At 37.6% G+C, this 20,707-nt stretch overlaps 1 long non-coding RNA gene across 2 annotated transcripts in view; it reads right to left on the bottom strand.

Moving 5' to 3' along the window:
- LOC135185202 (uncharacterized) overlaps positions 1-20,707 on the bottom strand; it is a 201,412-nt gene that overhangs the window by 64,278 nt on the left and 116,427 nt on the right. For both annotated transcript variants that reach the window (XR_010306394.1, XR_010306395.1), the window contains exon 2: positions 7,675-7,710. This is a non-coding gene — a long non-coding RNA (uncharacterized LOC135185202). The remainder of the gene's footprint in view (positions 1-7,674; positions 7,711-20,707) is intronic.

Raw genomic sequence — 20,707 nt, 5'->3', positions numbered from 1 at the left:
TTTACAGCTACAAGCACCTTTTTAAAGTTATTTCTAGACTTTTAGAGGAACTAACTATTCAGGATTCTCTAGAGCTGTCCAAAAATACTTTTAGAAAACATACTGCATTATTTATGTTGACTTCAGAGTGCCTGTAAGTAATTACATTACTCTGCTCATATCGGATAAATTTCTATGACTGCTGTTTACAAATGGTCCATTTACAAAGGAGCCTTCTACTACAGTCTGTAGAAGAAACGTCTGTTTGGTGACTATGGTGCAGTGAGGTGGGAGTGAACTTTGTAGGTAGAGGAGTGTATGTGTGCACATATATATTCACATGCCTACATGCAGGTTCACACATATACAGATGTACACATTTATACGTGTATATACACATACATTTCACATGCCACTGGCTGGCAGAGTGAAAGTTTCAAATGGGAAGAAATGAATGTGAATATGAGTCTGGAGATCCACTGCAGGTTTTTTATTAACATTCCCCAATGTTTTGAATGCATTCAGGTAAGTTTCAAAAAACACCTATGGAATTTATGCATCCATTCCACTTACAGACATTCATTGGGGTTTAAAGGATTAACTCCATCAAGCTCCATGGAAAAATCCCTCTGCTAGGATTCATACAAGGCTGTTCTTCTAAAGAAATCCCAGTGGTGAGCTTAATAATGTCTTGGCCAAGGGGTAAATCTCTTCAAAGCTCTAGAGCAGCTCATGCGTACCAATAGCAGTTAAAGCATGATCTGAGTTATACTTTTTCATTGACCAGCAGAGAAAGCTCCAAAAATCTAACACTATATTGGACTTAACTCTTTATATACATTGATTTTTTTTTTTTTTTAATAATTAGCTAGTGAAAAACAACCACAACAAAGACCTGCACATGTACTAATTATACATTCCAGAGAAACAACTGAATCCCAGTTAGTGTTTGAAATCATAAAAGATACAATGATATACTGGAACAACCTTGATTATGGAATGAATTAAGATTGCAAACAGTTTATTTTTTATTAAAAATTAATAATGTATGCACCTTAATTTTTGTATAATGATGGTTTTGTCTGCTACGTGTCATTAGAAATTATAAAGCAGTGTTTTACAGCTATGTTTTAATATATTCATTTTCTTAAAACACAAGTCAAAGGGTTGTGGTTACAGCAGTTACCTAATGCAAAGAAAAATACTGTTCATTTTCAGATAATTTTTCTTTAAAACCACCAAGGGGGGGCGGGGAACCCACACCACACAAAACACCAATCCAAATACATCTGAGCTGCCAAGGCTTCTATTTTTCAGTTTGCTACAGAAAGCCAAAAAAATCTCCATCAAGTTAATGGTCAGAATGAACTAGGACCATAAGTAGCCAGAAATTCTGACAAACTGGTCCTCTACTTAAAGCTGAAGGCTTTGGACAGAAGCTGATGAGTTCTCCTTCAGCTGTAATTCTAGATGTCCTCTCCTCACGCACACGTGAATAAATGGCAAAACCCTCTGTTAGCTAGATCTCTCATTTAAGCAGAAATGCAATTATCATGGTACCTAAATATTACATGTATACTCTCTAGCTCAATTTTCTCAGCATTATTTATATGTGCTCCGTGCCTAAACTCAATAGAAGGACTCCCCACCCATACCAATTAACCTGACTCTGCAGTTTTGTTCTACCTAGTTGCCCTTGAATACTATCTTGTTCTTTTCTGTGTTGCTCATTTGAAGTAGTTTGAATTTCTTCCCAGAACTGTTTGCAATCTAAAGACTGCATCAATCTGTTTGCCTGTGTTTTTCTATTTTCAATTTGTTCACAAGTGAAGCATGAGATAGGAATGTCATACTACTACAAACACATAACAAAAGATATGTTATAAACGTTTGTGGCTGTTTCAATAAATTTCTATGGCATAAAAGCATATATAGGTAACAGATAAACCACAGCATGTAAACATATAGATACATATGCACACAATAAATCATGTGAAAAATCCAGGTCATAATGGTTCTCCTGTAGCCACAAGGCCTCAACGTGACTACTACTTCAGTGAAGGAAATGAAGCTGTCAAATGTGCTTTAATGAAGATATGGACAAACTGAGGCAGATAACCAGAGATTTTGGAAACATAGCAGGGGAATGACTGAATGAATAAGGAACGCATTAATTCAGTAGTTACAGTAGATAAGGAAAAGAGTAATGCTTTAAAATACACTAAAAAATTAGTATAGAGATTGAGAAAAAAAATCTGATAGTAATTAATTGCCTGGGGTAGTCACGGTACAGCTATCACTGGAGGATTTTATAAACAGGTTATGCAAATATTTGCCAGGAACTACACAGCTATAATTTATTCCACCTTGAGGGTCTCCCAGATTTCTTTTTCCAGCATTCTGCCATCCGGAACAATCATTAATTTAGCAGATAAGGCACTCGCACAAAACAAAAGGGTTCTGGCATCAGGTTTATACTCTTACCTAGACAAATAAATATTTAAGAAGCACTTAGGGTGCAGACTTGCATACTGATCATCTGCATCTCATATACATGCCCTAGCTCCTGAATTATCATCTCACTGGGAATCTGGGGTGTTGTCTCATTTGTTTACCTCCAAGAAATGTCTGCATCTGAAAGACTTCACTTGAGACTTTTCATTTGAACTGACAGAAACGTTGTGCACATTCTTGTAGTTAATGAATTAGCCCACAGTAAAAAGTATTTCAGCTCTGATTCCTCCCCACCTGACTTGATGCATTAAACTTGCAGTGTCCTGTATTCAATTTGAATCTCTTGGGATGGAACAAACATCTCAGCTTTTATGTACAGAGTCTAGCCAATTTTCCTCAGACTAAATAGACTAAATTCTATATCCCAAAATTCAGAAGCTGCTTATCTACATTACTTTGTGAAATTAAGAAGGGCATCATAGTCTGGCCTTTAACGCTTTTAGCTTACATTTCAGTTCTCATCCAGAGATGATAGCTTGACACCTTAAAGGTATTTTATGCATATTCAGATTGTATTAACTATTTTTAGCCCTCTCTTTTAACTGAAGTGTGTGAGTAAGCGTATTTTGCCAAACTGCAAAGTTCAGCAGCACGTTTAAAGGCAGAAGCACCTTTGAGGTTTTAATGCAGTCTTCTCTTCTAAGTAGCATGATTTCAACCAAAACTTCAAAATATTACCATATTACTTTGTCTTCTCAGGGCAGTAAAAGAGGAGAAAAAAAAGCCACAACAAACAGACACCCTCCCCCCCCCAAAAAAAAAAAAATCCCAAACTTTTCATTACATCAACTTTGACAAGACTGTTCCATTATTAACATCTTGTAAAGTTTCTCTCTGATCACCATATTCTGACCATATTCAGCAACGACATTCCACCCTTTAGCTAGGAGTGATCACACTGCTTTGAACGGAAGTATCTTTGGGTCTTGCATTATTTCAAGTTCTCTGGGAATGATAGCAAGGATAGAAAAGGCCTTGCTGCTATTCAAAGTCTGGGCTATATCCTGAGGATGAATGTGAGTCCAAATGCTGCAATGCACAGCACATACTTCTCTTCTTCCCTGCTGCAAAATGATTGTCGTGAACATGCTTGTTGTGGAACAGCATATAGAAGCTGATTGAGGCAGGAGAATGAGATTATACTTGAAGTGATGAGAGGAAACCCAGCATATAAATTGATTGAAGCTAATGAAAGCACTAAAATGTGATTGCTGCCTAGGGAGGTTTTAGTAAGGAATGATGGGAGAAATTGCTTGAGGCCTTGCCAGATGAGTGGTAGGATGGGTACCACAAATGTGTCACCCACCATAAAAGTCTCCAAATTCTATACTGTGGAAGTTTTCTATAACAATTCTGCATGAGAAAATCATCAAGTAAATTGACTAATTCTTCAAAAGAGGTTCTCTGTTTGGCAATCTAATCCATAAAATTAATAGGAATTTCTCAAGGACAGTTTTGCAGCCCTATCAGGCCTGGGATAAAGCTTCACTTACAACTGAGGCACAGAATAATCATCCTTGAAATACTAAGCAAAGTAATGTTTTTTAAGCTCTGTAGAACTTTAAAGATTGTTAAAATACAGTAAGATCTTATTTTCCATACTTAAAAAGGATTGTTAAAAATTATAACCCTTATAACACTATTTTTATAGCGCTTCATTTCTTAAGGTACAGTTTCAAAGTAACTGCTTACTGATTGCTAATTATGTATCTACACATAATGCAAATAGTTTTAGCTGGCAGAAAAAATGTTATTTTACAGTATATACAACTCAAAGTATCATCTTAATCTATTATTTCTTTCCACCAATTTAAAATTATGTCTTGTATATTTATCTTAAGTTTTGGTAATTTTAAATTACATAACATAGAAAATAAATATTTTATGCAAGCATGCAACACAACTAGAGACCCCCCCTAATTTGACCTTGAACAGCATAATTTTACCTCCTTAAGCAGGGATTACATTTCAGTACTGTCATTAGCTTCAGTCATAAGGTTTTTAGTTTTGTGTTTCATTATTATTTTGAAATTTTATTTTCTTTAAGCACAAATACTCTTTGGTCCTCTCTCACATTTTTGTGTTCTTAAACATTTTAATTTTTCTCATTTATACTATTTTTTTCCACTCAAAAATACCTTAAGTGACGCAGTTCATTGCTTTGGCTATTGAAGGTGCATGTTATGGTACAGCCTATAAACAGGACACAGTCAGCAGACATAGCCATATGTAACTTAGTAAGGTACCCTGATGCTCCACACATAGCTGATACTTGTCAACTTACTACGTGGAAATCAATTGCCACACAAGGTAAGACAAGAGTCAATAGCACCAAGTTGCACCAGGAGACGTTTATGTTGGACCTGAGAAGAAACTTGTTCACTGAAAGGGTTCTGAATCACTGGAACAGCCCCCCCAGGAGGTCGTTGAATTCCCATCCCAGGAATGTCCCTGTTTAAAAGTCACAGAGATAAGGTCCTAGGGGACACTCTAGCACCAGACATGGCAGAGTTCTATAGTGGTTAGAGTCGATGATTTTATAAGGTCTTTTGCAACCAAAATAACTCAATGGTTCTAAGGTGAACCTATCCTGAGAATTGATAAACTTTGGATGTTGCTGAGGCTGAACACTTACACAATTAATATTGGGCAACAGCAGCACAATTAAGGATTCAAAACATCTTCAGGCTCTGGCTTTATGCCTGTATACATCTCGCCTGTGGAAATATGCTAAAATGGCATCATTCCAGCTTGCCGCTGTTCCTTCTTCTGGTTGTGTACACAGAGCAAACGGGGAGAAGCAAGCAAGGCTTGCAGGGCTGAGACTGTGTCTTTGCTTGCTGGCCTTCAAAGGGTGTTAATCCTAGAGACTGAAATGACTAATAATGTTTTCTGTCCCAGACAGGTACTATTATGTTTTGAGCAGAAATAGTATTTGATACTATAAATACAAGAATGTGAATATTTCTTTAAACTTTAACACAAAGAAGGTGTTTTCATTTGCTGTAATGATACACTTGCACTAAGCATTTTTAAATCTCATGGGTATGAAGTCCTTTACATAAAAGTGTATCTTTTCAAGGAAATGTGGGCAGAAAGTCCTTCATTTTATGTTTCTGTCTGCAAAAATACTGATTTAGAAATCTCTTCATCTTCATGGATATTTATTTCTGGCATTATTCTTCAATTATCTCAGCTGTAAACATTAGAGAAATGACTAATTAATTAGAAAATCTTTTGCGCTAGACATCTGATGTCTAGAAAAAGTAATATTTGTTATTTAGAGGGTCTGAGATCTGATGAAAGGAGGTAATTTGAATTAGCTGCTGATAGTTCAATTAGTGGATAATTAATTTTCTTCATATTTTGTCCTAGATTTCATTAGACAACAGTTGTAGAGTAAACATTTCTGTGTTCGTGAAAGGATGTCAGAATTCAGGTCAGATTATGACTCCTCAAACAAAAAATACACTATGCAACAGCAAGTCTCATCATAAAGTTAAAACAGGGGGAAAATAGGAAAGGAAAGTTAGTAAGTATTCAGATACTTACTCTGTAGCAGTTTTAATTGTTTCTATTGGAAATTAAGTGACTAAGACCCTCATCTCTGCAGACACTCACTGACCTAAAGGGACTTCCAAAGGGTAGAGGCAATATTCTGTAGTTTTAACACGATAGCTACAATAATGAAACAACAGGCATAATTATTAAAAAACAAGGCAACACACAATATTTTCTTTATTTATGTGCTTTTATGTTCAGTGTTTCATGTAACAGTTTTCTTATTTATGTGGAAGAAATTTTTCTCTAATAAAAATTACTTTCTAGTACACAGAATATATGTAATATGATCTTGGAGGTGTCTTCCAACCTGGTTGATTCTATGATTCTATATGATTCTATAATAAAGGTATTTAATTGCTATCTTGAAGACAGACACTATGAGAGATAAGTTCTGATTATGACAGAAACATAAAATGGAGTTGCCAGGACAAATCTAGTGGGAAAGGTGTAATTAGCATGTGAGCACGTGTCCTGCTCGAACATTAGTTAATGGGACTTCCAGTGAGTGATAGCTGAGACGCAGCAATACTGATAATTTAGATTTAATTCCAAGGTGTCTGACTGATGACAACCCTATTAACAGTGTCACTTAGTTTCTCTCCCCAGAAACAATCTTAATGCATAAATTAGAAAGACAAAACATGATGCAACCTTAATCATCGGCTGCAGAGATAAGTGTAGAAAATGAGGGAATTGTTGCTTACAGCAGTGAGGAAGGAGGTGGAGCATGAAGAGGTAAAGCACAAACTGATCGATTATTGCATAAAACTAAGCACTGCAAAGTTTTCTTCAAATAAATTCAAAGGATTTGCTTCATTTGAGTCAGAGGAAGCAATCAAAGTCACTGGTGTATACTTCAGCTGGTATATATTTAAAGCTTTACTGGTTCAAGCCTCCAGATAATTTTTATGGATGCCTTGGGCCTCCATATCCTAAAGAAGTTGTTTTTAGAGATTACCTTTTCACACATTAGCCATACAAACCAACATGATTATTAGTGGGTTGAAGTGCCTTTAATAACCTTCAGCACATTATTACTAGATTCAATTTCAGATCTGGAATTCTTCTCCTTGCTGGTTTGAAAGCATTTGGGTTCAAAATTCTCAGACAACTACTACATACGAAAAGCCAAAAAGCTAGAAGACAGAACTTACTTAAAAATAGTTAATTCATTACAGGTTGAATTAGAAAAGGACACTTTTTCCACCTGAGAATTAGAAAGACTGCTTATCCAGAGAAGCACAAAATTATTCACTTTGAAAGAAGCTTGATCTTGTGAACCTGAAGGACAGCGCAAGTTCTGCAAGTTCCTGCAGGTATATGGGAGGGGGTATCAAAGAACTATTATGTATTGTTAAAGAATAATTATGCAGACATCAGAACAGTTAGTGTAGCTTTCCATGCCTACACAACATCTGTTTCATGCACTGAAAGAACCATTTGGAAAACATAATGCATCTGCCTTCAGAAGTAAAACTCCAAACAATTTACAATATTCTCTCCTTTACCTAATCAAACTCAAATAAAAAAAGTGATTTCTATTTAACTGACATGCATTTTACCATAGTTTCACTAAAAATGTGTGTGCCTTAGATTTTAATGGAAGAAATCACTTACCAGCCTTTAGCAACGACTCTTCAGGTATCTCAGGACCTTAAGAAAAAGAAAAAAGGGAAAGGAGGTAATTAGTGCAATTTATGAGAAAACCAATTTTATTTTGCTCTATTGAAATTATTTTATAATACCAAAATAATTTACTAAGGCAAGTAAAAGTTTGGAACTAGTAACCCAATATTGCTACTAGTGAAATCTGGGATAAGGCTTCCACAGCCTTCACTAAATCATCTTTAAGCCATGGGAGACAGAGAGGTGAGCCAAACCAAAAGGCCAAATCAGAAATAAATGCAGCCCTTGCCTGGTTTGCAAAGACATATCCTGAGTAGCTGCAAAACCATTTCTGAACCCATCTATGACCTATTTAAATAAATGTTCTTGCTAAATCTTCAATCAGTGAAAAACTTTTTGACACAATGTTTTGGTGTCCTCTCAAGTCTCCCAAAACATCAGGCAGTCATAGCATGTCAAGAAAAAGGAGAAAGATCTCATAATCCCCTGCTTATTTTTAAAACATTCCTGTGATTTAAGCCTGATATAAATTTGAGTTCCTTTTTGTCAAGCAGAAGGCTAAGAAGGTCAGTATAAATCATTGTCAGTGGAAAGACAGATTCTATAGAAAGTTATTAATCTCTTACTTAAATATCTCACAGTTGTTTAAGGAAAATACACTTGCTGGTGTTTTGGGAGAACAGATGGGAAGCACTAAGTGTGGGTTTAGCTCTGCAGTGCCTATTTCAGTCCTTTCTGCAGACCACTGACTTTCATAGAATCAACCAGGTTGGAAGAGACCTCCAAGGTCATCCAGTCCAATCTAGCACCCAGCCCTAGCCAGTCAACTAGACCATGGCACTAAGTGCCTCATCCAGGCTTTTCTTGAACACCTCCAGGGACAGTGACTCCACCACCTCCCTGAGCAGTCCATTCCAATGGCAAATCACTCTCTCTGTGGTCAAGAAAACTGACAACAGCTCTATGAGATGTGAAGAGTAATCTTCTATCAGATGCAGAGCCAGAACTACTATACACATTCTGGTTCCTGGCCACATTCATCAAATATTTTGCAACATACATAATATTTTGTTCAGATCATTCCATGTATCACAATTTATTTTTATATGTTTTGTCTGCTGAGTCAGTACAGATTTCTGATCCATACTAACTCTTGCAGACATCATAATCCATTTTTCACTAGAAGATGAAGATTTTTCATGAGTCTTCTAATTCTTCGTCCACTACTCTTTGGCTATGACCGTTTTATTTCTTTGTGATGCCAATTTCATTTCTCATTTTTGATGAGCATTTGTATTGAGTGAAACCCCCACATCATTAATTTCAGAGATTTATTTGCAATTTAATTGTTACCTTTAGCATAAACAATTGTTGAGAAAATTAACTGCATTTCAGCTGGGACTGCCAGATAATTTTTTTTTTAATTAGGTACTCGAATCTTACTGAATGTTATAAGGAAATCTCTTCTGTCTTCATTGTATCTCATCATTCTTCTGTACTTTGAGCCTAACTCAGTTCAGATGATGTTTTTGGATTTGCAGTGATTTCAATGAGCTTCCAGTCAACCATTAGAGGCTTGTGAGACTGTCATGCCTAATATTACAGCACTATATCTCTCATTTACAGTGCTCTCACAGCTTAGAAGAGCTATTGGTGATTCCCCTCATAGCTGCAGCTACCCAATAGGATCAGCTCTAATGCCAAGAGTTTGGTAGGCACAGCAGCAAGTAAGATGTCTAACTCAGAACTACCAATGATTCAGCAGCCAGGTAAAACTGACTGAAAACTATCACTGAGTTTTCTTAGTCTGTTTATTGAGTAACTTTTACTGATGGCTTTTAAGAACACACAGACTAATCAGCAAGCCAACCATTTACTGAGCACCTTGTGCTTCAGATATGCCAGACCCTCACTACATCCTCATTTGAAACTGCAACCCAGTTGCTATGACTACAGCAAGCTCCCATAGGATGGCTGTATTTAGCTGGCACATACCAACCACCCAGAATACTAATGAAATGGAAGAGTCCACCTATGTGCACTGCAATTCAAAGACTCATTTTACAAAACTAAAATATTTGCAGTACCTCAGCTTAGCAGAAACCTCTTCTCTTTCTATGCCCTGTATCTGTATTTCATTAGTATTTTTTACTTTCAAGTTTAAATGATGTAGATTGCCAGCAATAAATATTTTCAAATAAAATGAAACAAAGCAATTTAATTAGAATTTCATATAGTAATATTGTATATGACATAAGTTATGTTATAGCATATTGTATTAAACTGAAACATTACACATGGCAGCTTTTACTTGGTTTTGGCTTTATACAACAAAATTCATGACAAGTAATCTACAGTGTGCTTGTTCTCAACCACAGCAACAGGCTCTGCAGAGAGGTGGTCGAATCCCCATCCCTGGCAGTGTTTAAAAGACACAGAGATATGATACTGAGGTACATGGTTTAACACCAGGCTTGGTAGATTTAGATAGTAGTTGACTTGATCTTAAAGGTCTTTTCCAACCAAAATGATTCTATGATATCTACACAATTTCATATACAAGTGAAATTCTTGCTACAGATTAGGGCAGGGAAAAAAGTTAACTGTTTGAGCATTCAAACACTGGAACCAAAGTCCAGTCAGGTCCTTGCAGATAGTCAAAATTTCACTAAACAAGGCCTTGAGGAACCTGAGCTAGTCTGACCTGATTTCAGCAAGGTCTGGGCTAAAGACATTGAAATTTCTTTTCCAACTTCAGTTATTCTGTTGTACAGGCTATGGCTACCCCCTCAATCCAAGAGTCTCAGCCCTCACCTTAGGACAGTATCATTCCAAAGAACTTATCAAGAACCAGACCCACAAGTCCTCATTTGCAGGGAAATAACTGTGAGGAATAAGAGATAATCCCATAACAACTGCTGTATTTCACTCCTGAAGAGGTTGCATGTATATCCCTAAGCAGATATTCTTATTTTCTGTCTCCTACTCCTAGTTACAACATAATCAACAGCTGAAAAGTCTGTTTCTATACCAGCATTTCTTCTTTGTCATTAGTGACACTTGCAGCTAAAATACAGACATCACAACAGAAATGTCTAATACATTATAAGAACTTGAAAGATCTACATAAACTATGCCACAATTTTAACTTCCTCACTATTTCAGTGTCATTAAGTAATTTGCAGTTGCTGATTTACAGAGCAAAAATATTCACAGTAGCTATGTGATACTGAACAGTTTCTACTGTGTGATTTCCCTATAAATAATTTTGCATCTGTCTCACGTAAGCAGAGCACAGTGCAGCAAAGCATAATGGCATACTTCCAACACCATCTATTCCCAAAAGTAAATCCAATTTCTTTGGATCATGTTCCCTAGAACCAGACAGACTGTACATGTATTAAAAATATATCCAGAGGAACTTTTCAAGGGATGGTGAAACTGATGTTAGACATTATCAAAATGTCTATACCCAAATGCTAACTCATTTTAAGAATAAAATAAGGAAGCTCTTCCCAGAGAGAGTGATTTGCCATTGGAATGGGCTGCCCAGGGAGGTGGTGGAGTCACCGTCCCTGGAGGTGTTCAAGAAAAGCCTGGATGAGGCACTTAGTGCCATGGTCTAGTTGACTGGCTAGGGCTGGGTGCTAGATTGGACTGGATGATCTTGGAGGTCTCTTCCAACCTGGTTGATTCTATGCTTCTATGAAATTAAATACGGCCAAGCAAAATTGTGATGGAACATTAAAAATCAACAATTTTCAAAGAAAATATAGGCGATTGTTCAGCTTCTGCTAGACTGAGATCTCACCACAAGAAAATAGAATCTTCAGTTTCGTAATGCAAGCCTGCCAACATGCTCCTCACTAGGAGCTGGAGTTTGGTTTTGATCCAAAACAAGTGTCAAAATTAAATTTACCAGACTAGCATTTTGAGTCAGTGAGAAGAATCAAACCTCTAAAATCAGAAGTTTTGCAATATGGTTTTGTTCCAAAAGAAGAAACCCTAAAAGCCCTGAAGTCCTACATAAAGGAAGCTATGAGATTCTGAAGAAAATGAGAATCCAGCCCAGATCATGACATGTCTACTGTTTGTCTATGATCTTTTGAACTGAAACCAGAGAAAAGGAGAACAAAGAATTTATCAGGTGATTTTTTTTTCATTTTAAGCTTCTGCACATGATATAATTAAAAGGGAAAATAAATTATTACTTAACATTACACCTAAGTAATACATGCATTTGAACTAATTAAATGCAGACAAAAATTATCCTTTTAGTTAATAAGGAAAAGAACATTTAGTAGAAAGGATGTTCTTGAGCAACTCGTCAAGCAGTAATTGACATACTTTAAGCTTACTGCTGCAATTGACAGTTTCAAGAATGTGACTCCAGAGAGTAGTCCATTGGAGGTTGTCCAAAACCAGCATTTGGCCCACAACACTGAAAAATATTGGACTTCCCTGACTACTTTTGTTAGATACTTCACCATCTTCACACAGAGATGGGAAAAACCCACTGATAATGCCAAGAACTTCTCCAAGGTAGAGCTCTGGTCTCAGCAAAGGAACAATCAGTTCTGATGATGAGTGTGTCCAAACCTACACTCCTACCCCTTCTGTTCAATCTCAAAATAAGCATCTGACGTAGAAAGAGTTCAGTGGTTTAGCTGACAGCAATTTAAGTTGCTGTTTTACATTTAAATGCTGAAAGCTAACAAAAGAGAGATGAAGAAAGGCTTTATTGATGTGTTTTGTTGCAACCAGCATTTAATTGTGCTAACCTTGAGCAAAGTTAACCACTCAACATTTTCAAGTTAATATTCTCAACATTTTTACTTCTACCAGCAACACCATTTGCTTGAGGGAACAAGAGAAACAAGGCAAAATATTTCCAGGATGTGAATAAAAAGTTATAAGCAAAGTAGCTTATAACACACACATTCAGTAATGAATGCTACTATCTTCAAGGCATGCACAATACAAAACAGCAATGCAAGTGTATTACAAAAACATTCAACTCAGTTTATCCTTGTTTTTTGTCTTGATCTACACTCTCCCCCTTGTTTTACAAACTGTTGGGATGGAAATTCTCTGTGGCTGTTCTGCAGGTGTCATACACACGGATTTCAAGGACACTGCATTTTCACATCTCATTGCACTAAATACGACACACCCTTAACATCCAATAAGAATCAAGCCATACCTTCTACTTTTCCCACAGTACATTGATTACTAATACATCTTTCCTGTTTAGAAATACACATTCACCCCAAAATGTAGCCAGTTAGCTAATCAGTATTGAAGTAATTAAGCCCCACTGTGATCTGTCCTTCCTACAGACTTATGTATTATTTTCTTCCTCTAGCTTATATGTCCTGATCTTTTTTTCACTAATTACCTGGATTTGTATCTTCCATAAATTCACAAATTACTTCTATTCCATTAACTTTCCTCACTTTATGTTCCTGCTGCAATCACCTAAAGTGTCTCTCTTCTATCCTCCTAATCATTTCTTTAAAGCATGACTCTTTTTTCTGCCTTTTTTTTAAATTAAAATAAATACCTAATAATCAGTCTTTAAGTATTTCAGATTTTTATTTCATAGAGTCATAGAATTGCCAGGCTTGAAAGGGACCTCCAGGATTATCTAGTCCCAACTCCCCTGGATAGAAGGATGGGAAAGAGTAATCTGCCTCCATGCAATCTTTGCAACAGCTCCGCTAGTAAACTTTCCAAGTTTCTATCCAATATCATCTTTTACATAGAAATACATTCTAGAGCTTGTCTGCTGTTCAGTGCAGTAGAATGACACAACTAATGTGGAGTCCTTTGATTACCAGTGAACATTTTCTGTCTTATAAAAATAACCATGTTGAGGTTATGAGGCACATGTGAGGCATGCCGCGAGTTCATCTGAAAAGCCTCTGAGACCTCTAGGAAAAAAAAAATTAGGGGCAGTGATCTGCCTCTCAAATTTATGAGCCAAAATATTAAATTGACTGTAAAAACCGTGTAAGGAACAGTTATGAAGGCAATTAACGACAATGTGAAGTAGTGACCTAAAGAAAAGAGCATAATCACAACTCTACAGTAGACAAAACCTTTTGAGCTTTTTACTCAAACTTTAATGGCATTCCTTAGGCACAAAATGTTTTGCCTACTTTTCATACTCTTAAGAGAAAATGAGTAGGCTGTTTGTTTATTTCTCCATAGACAAGATGTTAATAAAAGCATGGTTATCTACTTTCCTCAGTGGAAAGCTACAGATAACATTTCAGATTTGCAGGAAAAGTGTGTACACTCTGTTCAAGAAAGTCCTTCGTATCTTAAAGTGCTGAGCTTCAGAATTAAAATCACTAACACTTCAAACAGTTTCCACTTCCTATCATTTACATTATCTGTTACACCAACCATTTGCAACAATCTTGCCTGGCCTTCATTTTATACATCATTTTTCCTGTAGAACTTAGTCTTTAGATACTGTGTTACTCTGAAAAAATGAAGTGGTTCTGACGTTGAATATTTCCATGAAAAAAAGAAACACACACCTGAATCATACTCTAGTTGACAACGATTTCCTCTCCCTAGCCACTGTATGTGCACTTCATTGTTGAAATTATAACCAAAATGTCTTCTAAATATACAATATTATGAGGAATTAAGGTAGCTCCCAGTGAGAAGTTAAATGAACAGTGTTCAATCATTGCTGTCCCCCGTGTTCATAAGTTATAGGGCAGACACAGTCATTAGTGCAGCTCAGCATAGGGAATTCACAGCTAATAAAGTTCACAAAAGCCTTAGGTGAAGTTTGTAGAAACATGACTGAATTTGCACTGATGCCCCAGCTGAAAATGATGTTGGCATGTTAAGTTCCTGCTGATACAGCCCTGAAAATCTAACTTAAATATAAGATGCTTTACAGATCTCACTTTCTCATTGTCTGTATCATTTTTCCTGCCCATCAGCTGCCTCCTTTCTCTGTGTCTCCCAGTATTCAAAAGAGGCATAGACCAAACTGATTGATATTCATCAGTTCAGCTTTTCTTCTGTTCTACTTAAGTTCAAAAGGTACTATAACAAACTGAGGGCTGTACCCAGAGGCTAATATCTCTATTTATCTTCATATATTTCACTAGAAGACACACACAAATCTAAAAACACTTTTCCCTCAATCACAAACTTCATAAATTGTGGCAATTAAAACTCTCAAATTTCTTTACAGCTTAGGAGATGCTCAGAGATTTGTTTATAAAATGTAGTCAAAGTGGTTTCAATTCTTCCTCAATCTTGAGAGCCACAGCCCTCACACAATTTATCATGCATATGAAAGTGTGACACTTCCAGTATTTAGCTGTGCTGCATCTTTGGAGGTCCTGAGTTATTGGTTTACTCCTTGACAAGGCAACTTACTGACTTAATCCCTATTTAAGAAGAAGAACAACCCTATTCCCCCTCACACTTGCAAGTAATAGAGTTCTATAAAGTTGCTACCAGCAAAATTAGGAACATTATCTAGGTCACTAACATGACAGAGCCAATTCTGACACATTCACCCTTCAATACCTTTCAGCTCACTAGAGAACTAATAACAGGAATTTTTGCTAGAAGCAATGACCTCATCAATTGCAGGTGTCACAGACAAAAGAAACCTGGGCATATTAGTCACCAGCCACAGGTTGAGCCACCAGTGTGAGGAAAGTGTAAATGAAGTAAATGAGAAGCTAGAGAGAATCAAGCAGGCATTTCCAGGAGAGTCTGGAAAACATTAATCTTTGTCAAAATATCTTGACTGCTCAGTACAGCTCTGCTTATCCACATTCTTAAAAGTTAAGTGAGACTGAAAACACGAACACACACACACACACCAAAGAAAAGTTACTGTCAAAGGAATGGCAAAAGTATTATATGAGGAGAAACTCAGAAAAGCCTATCAGAGGATATGACTGTTCTCTATAAATATACTTAAGGAGTTTAAAAGAATAAATTAAGCTAAAGGTTAAGGTAGCTAGGTAAATGGAGAAAAGCACATAAACTGAGTTCTTTGAGACTAGAAATTAAAAGGGAGTTTCTAGCCATCAGAGAAATTACATTCCTGAATTGTTTTGCAAGTAAAGTAAGCAAGACAAAAATCCTAGCTACCACAAAGTCTGACCTGAGGTTTGTGAAACACCAGTGGCAGTGTGACTTAATGAACCATGAAGATTTATCCAGTCCTGCTTTCCCAGTATGCCTTTTCCAGAGGCCAGATAAGAGAGCGTGCATCTGCTGCCATCACAAACACAAGCACCTCAAGAAAACCTCTCTTAGAGTACTATAAACAGCCTTTGACTGACACAGTTATGTTGCTTCTAAACGACCATACAACATAGGCAGTACATGCAGTGCAGTATGTCTAGTGAGGGGTGGATTCCTTTTGCTTTTAGTCCAACTCCTGACTGCAGACAACTGAAGTATCTCCTATGCAACTTCTTGTATTGCAGCATTACCACCTAGAAAACAGGTATCAAGAGGAACAACAAAATGCAGGTCCCAGATTTTCAGGTGTTCTACATATCAGTTCTGAGTTTAACAATAAAGAGGTAAGTCTTGCAGTTGTGACCACTTGCAGACAACTGCCTTGGATAGAACACTTCTCTTTTCATCCCAAGAAGGAAGAGCTGTGTATTTATGCAAAGTATTTAAATTTTGCTGTATTTTTAGGTATCTTTGAACATGTCTAGCAAATCCCCTTGCCAAAGATTTTTTTTTTCTTCTATAAGATACTTGCAATTTTACTTTGTGAGCTGATAAGCAAATTGGCTGCTTTAGGCAAAGCCTCCCATCTCTCCAAGCACTGAACATTAGGCTTTTCATCCGAGAATGTAAATGTAGGGAGTGTTAGGTGGGACCGTCCATCTCTCTGCATGGTGTCTTGCCTGCAGAGCTGTGCTTGCAGCTCAAACTACTGTAATGCAGTGGCAGATAAATGAATACATGAGGTGAATAATAATGTTGTATTTTGTAGCCTATACATCAGAAACCAGAAGCACTACAAATCAGAGATATTTTGGACAGATGTTGCTGTGCACCACTACACATGACACAAGGGTTCAGGACTAGAGATGAAGTTGAGTGTTGAATCATGCTCAAATATCAGAAAGAATTTAAGCAGCTAAAGTAATAATTTTGAACATAACTAATTAGATGCTACCACTGACGCCTTAACATTCACCAGAAAAGGAAGAAAGGGGAGGAATACAGGTAGCATCACTTGTGTGCACAGGGAAAAGTTGTGACTGATTTATCTGATTTGTTTCTACAATAAAAACCTATAAAAGCAGATTAGTGCTCTGTTTTATTATGCCATGCACAGGTATCTTTTCTCATACCAAAAGGATATAAAAAGCTGCTGAGTGGCAGCAATGCTACCCATCCTTTGCCAAGGAGTGCTGCACTATACAAAAGACAAGAGGAAAGCAAGGGGTTTGCAAACAGATTTTAACAATCCCAACATTTTGAACAGCCACTCTTAACTACCAAGAGCTAGTCAAGGAACATCTTCCACTTGGCAATATTCTTCCCTCTCTCTTTCATCACTGAATTTGATGAAAACACTCCAATCACTTACATTACAACCGCTCTATACTACTTACAGTGATTGGTGCTATTGTATTCTGCATATAACTTAATTACATGAATATTTATTATCACAGGTGTGACCTTTTTACTGTTCCTTATTCCAAGAAGAGTTATTTTGAATACCTACTGGTCCTTTACAAGTGTTTCAATGCATAAAGAATGGTCTTTTGTCCACAACTAGTCTATGAGCAAGGCTAGACGACAGCTAATTGTGAGTGCTTTTTTCTGGGCTGTTTCAGCTGAGCATCTAAATGGTGTCATCTAAATAATTTTAAAAGAATCTTCAAAAGGCTACTGCTTTTCTCCTCATAAAAGAAATGGGGGGGAACACATAAATATTGCAAAATGCAACTAATAGATTTCCAGTCAATTTCAAAATTATTTAAGAAACAAACAAAACCAGAGCCTGAAATGATCTCTTGTCCCTCATAGCAATCTACTGTGTCACCAGTGGATGTACACAATAGTGACTCAGGCTTACTGCAATGAAAAATACATTTTCATGTCAAGTACAACAGATCACATCTATGTCAAACTGGAAACAAACAATTCAGAAGGAACAATATCTTCATCCAATTCGATGACATATCAGTTGATAACTTTAATTTTTCCATGATAGAAGCCTAATAACATTACCTGTATTAAAAAAAAGAGGTGGAAGTGTAAAGGAGAGGTGAATGGAAGGCTTGGTTTGATTTTATGACTTACATAAAGCAATTAAATTCCCATGTCAGAGCATTTTAAATAAAGATTACAACCACTCTATACTACAGACAGAAAAAAAGGAAGAGAAGTGCTTTCAGAAAGCACCAGCTTTGGAGATGTACAACCTATCAACCACAAAGCATCTGTCAATAAGAGATCTATGCACCACAGGGCACAGTAAGACAGAGTCATCTATTTGTAAAAGCTGTATCTACAATTGATGACATAGATCTCCTCCCTAAACACATAGAAAGATAAAACAAAGAATCACAAAATATCATTCCAAATTTGTACATGGCTTACATGAACTAATTATTGCATCAAGAGCCATGGACACATCCACATATAGGATGGATCCCATTCACTGTGGTGCTTACTGCATTAGCAGAATCTATGGACACAATTATTGGATGAACACACTAGGAAGCACTAATTTCACCTAGAAATACTGCATACTCTCCCACAGGTATGGGAGAGAACAAATCAGGCAATTCAAAAAACCTGAGTTCACCTCAGTGTAAGCTCAGTAGCTTGAAGAGAGGAAGTTGTATGAAGACCAGCAGTCCCCCTGCTCAACATTTCTATCCCTGTGCACCCCTTCTTCAAAATAAAATAAACCCCTGAGCAGCAGATTCTGCAGGAAAACAGCTTTCTGAGCAAGCCAACAGTCAGGTTTTTTTTCTTCCCTCTGAAGTGTTTCATACTGAACTGACCCACAGAAATGTGGAGCAAGCCCATCTTTAACACCAGTGTCCTGATGGTCCTTACAGCAATGGGGGAGAGCAGAAGGTGAAATGTGAAGAGGATCATAGAATCATCCAGGTTGGAAGAGACCTCCAAGCTCATCCAGTCCAACCTAGCACCCAGCCCTAGCCAGTCAACTAGACCTCATCCAGTCTTTTCTTGAACACCTCCAGGATGGCTACTCCACCACCTCCCTGGGCAGCCCATTCCAATGCCAATCACTCTCTCTGGGAAGAACTTTCTCCTAACACCCAGCCTAGACCTGCCTCAGCACAACTTGAGACTGTCCCCCCTTGTTCTGTTGCTCACAGGGCTGTGTTCCAGGCCCCTCACCAGCTTTGTTGCCCTTCTCTGAACATGTTCCAGTATCTCAACATCTCTGTTGAACTGAGGGGCACAGAACTGGACACAGTATTCAAGGTGTGGCCTGACCAGTGCTGAGTACAGAGGAAGAATCTCCCTTGTCCTACTGGCCACACTGTTACTGATACAGGCCAAGATACCATTGGCTCTCCTGGCCACCTGGGCACACTGCTGGCTCTTGTTCAGCTACTCTCTACCAGTATCCCCAGGTCCCTTTCTGCCTGGCTGCTCTTCAGCCACTCTGACCCCAGCCTTTAGCACTGCTTGGGGTTGTTGTGGCCAAAGTGTAGACCCCTGCACGTGGTCTTGTTAAATCTCATCCTGTTGGCCTCTGCCCACCCATCCAGCCTGTCAAGGTCCCTTTGCAGGGTTCTCCTATGCTCCAACAGCTCCACACCTGCTCCTAGCTTGGTGCCATCTGCAAACTTTTTGATGCTGGACTCAATCCCCTGGTCCGGATCATCAAAAAAGATATTGGACAGGTCTGGGCCCAGCACTGATCCTTGGGGCGTGGGGCCTGCTGTGCTGCCAGGGTCACTATTCTGTGAAAAAGCTGCTGGACAATCATACTTTCTCCAGCACCTGCTTCTTACATTTTCCACTAAAAACTGTTCTGATGCTATTATAGCCAGACTGTGCCAATTTCTGTGAATTCAACTTATCCTGCCTTTTTAATGGGGTTAGGTCACAGATTAAAGCAAAAATACCAGCAAGACTTTCCTTCCCTTAGCCTTTAGTCTGCACACAAACTCAGTGTTGTATGGCATGAGTCCTGTGAGCAAAAAGAGAAGAAATTAGGAAGCTATTAGAAGCTCCCTTGGTTTTTTTTGTTTGCACTTTGTAGACATTTCCATACTTTTCTCGACCTTATTCTAAATCCAAGCAGCAATAGGATACAGCATGCTCCAGACAATGAGCAGACATGCTCAGTACTAAAGATTTTGTCAGTCAGAAATCATATCCTAGTGTGAATTTTGAATAATGTTTTTTGGCATAGATTGAAAGGATCCCTGTTAGCATCACCCTGAGAGACAGAGATCTTTATATTTTCCTTTGTCACGACACAGACATGATGTAAATTTCTATTCCCTTTTGGTATTCTCTGTCTGCTGGGCACATTCAGACTGTCTGGGCAATGACTCTTTAGCAAAGTGAGTCACAGCTTAAAAGGTAAAATGCAATTTCTTTTGTGTCTCTGTGTTTGTGCTGCGAGTAAAAATGCACAGAATTCAGCCAAAGGTATATAGAGAACTGAGTTTTAGCATCTTTAGTTCTTTAGACCCTTTGCCACAACTCCTGTTTCCTGGGCCTTTTTCTTCTATTCTCATCAGGTTGTGATTTCTTTCCATGCTCCTCCTTGTAGCTCTACTTCAACTGACTAGTACTTGATTCCTCCTATTCATAGTATCTTTATTTTCCTCAGTTCATTTTAACTTCACCATCACACTAAACTCCTTTATTTCTTTGTTCTTCTTTAGACAGGCAGAAGTGAGTAGTGTTTACTTTGCTTGCTTATATAACTGATTTTCTCAGCTATGCAAACACTACTGAGATTGTGATATTCTTCAGTAGACAGACATTTTGCTGATCAGGA

The sequence above is a fragment of the Pogoniulus pusillus genome, chromosome 22, assembly GCF_015220805.1.
Source record: "Pogoniulus pusillus isolate bPogPus1 chromosome 22, bPogPus1.pri, whole genome shotgun sequence".
Classification (NCBI taxonomy): Eukaryota; Metazoa; Chordata; class Aves; order Piciformes; family Lybiidae; genus Pogoniulus; species Pogoniulus pusillus.
The sequence above is the reverse complement of the archived record's forward strand: the minus strand, read 5'-3'. Positions and strand labels throughout refer to the sequence as shown.